Raw genomic sequence first — 2500 nt, forward strand, 5'->3', positions numbered from 1 at the left:
TTTTACTTGTATTCAGTGCCAAGAGAACATGAAGCTGCCAGTTGCTTGAACTACAGAACTGCACATTAAATTGAATGAGTTAATGGTGATGCATGAGCGAATATGTTATATATGTTTTCTTTTTATCTTTGTAATTTCGTTAAAGATTGTATCCACTGCAAAAGCTTAATACCCGCAGACAACTTGAAATTTCCCTAAATTGGATGTTTCACCCATAATTTCCAATACCTGACTCTATCTTAATATTTCTCTACTATTTCCTTCCCTCGAAATACCCCCGCACCTCTAATATCCTTTAATTTTTTGTTGCAAAATCCTTGAGCTTCCTCCTTCCTTTCCTCCTTCCTTCCTTCCTTCATTCATTCATTCAATCCTTCATTCCCTCCTTCCTTTCTTCTTTCCTTCCTTCCATCTCTTCTTCTAACCCCTTCCCCAACCGCATCGTCACGCGATCTGCAAAGGGCAGCCTAACCCGTTTGGCCTTTGCCTAATGACGGCGACGCGTCACGGGAGACGAATGCCGTGACGACGTCCGTGGTTTCGCGGAGAGTTTCGGGGTCTCTCAGACTGAAGCCGATTTTGATCATTTGTTTTTATATGATGCACCCCTATAGTGAGGTGTTAAATGCAGCGTTTCAGATCATTTGGAGCATAAACAAGTGTTTAAAAATTGCTATATTTTAAAAAGTGTTCATTTCTTGCTTAATTATTAATGATCATTAATTAGAAATAGAGATTATCATTTCGTAAGGCATGAGCGATTAAGCAGTTGATCATCTCCTTTCCATTTTTTTCTTATTATTATATTTTAACATCTGTGTTTATTCGAGACGTTTCGATAAAGTGCCCGAATCATTTTCCTTAATGGTTGTGCTTTGTCTGGCATCCATTCATTCGCTGAGACGTTATTTAAATATCTTATACATATAAGGTATTAAATTGTCTTCTGAATGGAGTAGCACCACTGTCGACGAGACTAGATTGTACATCATTCCTGATACATTTCCTTTGAGGAAATGACTTGGCAAATCGTTACAATGTTATGAAAACGAACTCTATTTTATCGCGATCGTCAGTATCATTAATGACAATAAAACAAGTCACCGGCATCAGTCATGAAAGCTAGATGAAGCGACGCGAGGAAAGAGAATGATGAAGCTGATGGCAAGATCAGCAGCTGATCTGGATCAAGGCGGGAGACACTTTGGTAATTGCAAGTTTGTTCTCGCGGTGAGCTTGCCTAAACAAGTTTTATCTGCTCTGTTCTTGCTTTTTTGTATAGATCAATATATAAGCTTTGCGGACATATTGCATAAAACACAGACTCTAATACATAGGCACGCCCGTGCGGATAAATACACAGACACACACAAGCACGTGTTGATATATATATATATATATATATATATATATATATATATATATATATATATATATATATATATATATATATGTATATGTATATATATATATATGTATATGTATATATATATATATATATATATATATATATATATATATAATATATGTGTGTGTGTGTGTGTGTGTGTGTGTGTGTGTGTGTGTGTGTGTGTGCGTATGTGTGTGTGCGTATGTGTGTGTGCGTATGTGTGTGCGTATGTGTGTGTGTGTGTGTGTGTGTGTGTGTGTGTGTGTGTGCATAAAAGTTTGTGCTTGAATAATCAATAATTGGGCGCAAAGGACACCCAAATGAGATCAAATGGCAAAAACCGTCATGCAATCCCGTCTGCCTGTCAACGGTGAGTCGCCAGGAAATGTTGATGGCAATGCCTGTGCCTCCCGGAGGGTCGAGTGACATCCAGATTTTTTGAGCAGCAGACAACAGGTATGGCTGCCGAGAAGCAACTTTCTCTGTCCTGGACTAAGATTTAAAAAAAAATCGTCAAAGTTGTTTTAGATACTGAATCAAGTATTTCATCAGCAACAACACTGTTGGCCTAATAAGAACTCTTGGGTGTTGGGACTGATTGCTCCTTTTTCTATCTAGTTTTCATGTAGAGTCAGATAATTATGTTCAATAGATCACATCTATTTACATTACATATATGTATATATATATATATATATATATATATATATATATATATATATATATATATATATATATATATATATATGATAATGCTTTGTTCGTCTCTCAATTTCCAAGTATCTATTCTAGCAATACTAAAAGCATAACATAATTTGTCTGAACAGTTTAGCTAACTGCTATATTAATAAATTTTAAATACGAACAAATTTTAAAATCTATAAAAAATATATATCTACATCTTAAATCATATAAACAACATGTATATTATGATTAATCCCAAATTTAAACATTTAATTTCCAACGATGAAGCACCGACGAAATGTAACATTAATAACTGGAAGGCGGCCACCCACAGCCACCTCGCGGACCCTTTGTTACAACCGAACAGCGTTGCCTAGAGACCCATGACTCAGCGTTTCAGCGAGCGACCTTCCGGAAAGTCGTTCG

At 36.2% G+C, this 2500-nt stretch overlaps 1 protein-coding gene across 2 annotated transcripts in view; it reads right to left on the reverse strand.

Annotated features, from left to right (window-relative positions):
• LOC119580757 (nuclear polyadenylated RNA-binding protein 3-like) overlaps positions 1-2500 on the reverse strand; it is a 101185-nt gene that overhangs the window by 37913 nt on the left and 60772 nt on the right. The gene's annotated exons all lie outside the window — the stretch shown is intronic.

Source organism: Penaeus monodon, chromosome 14, assembly GCF_015228065.2.
Source record: "Penaeus monodon isolate SGIC_2016 chromosome 14, NSTDA_Pmon_1, whole genome shotgun sequence".
In the NCBI taxonomy this organism is placed as follows: Eukaryota; Metazoa; Arthropoda; class Malacostraca; order Decapoda; family Penaeidae; genus Penaeus; species Penaeus monodon.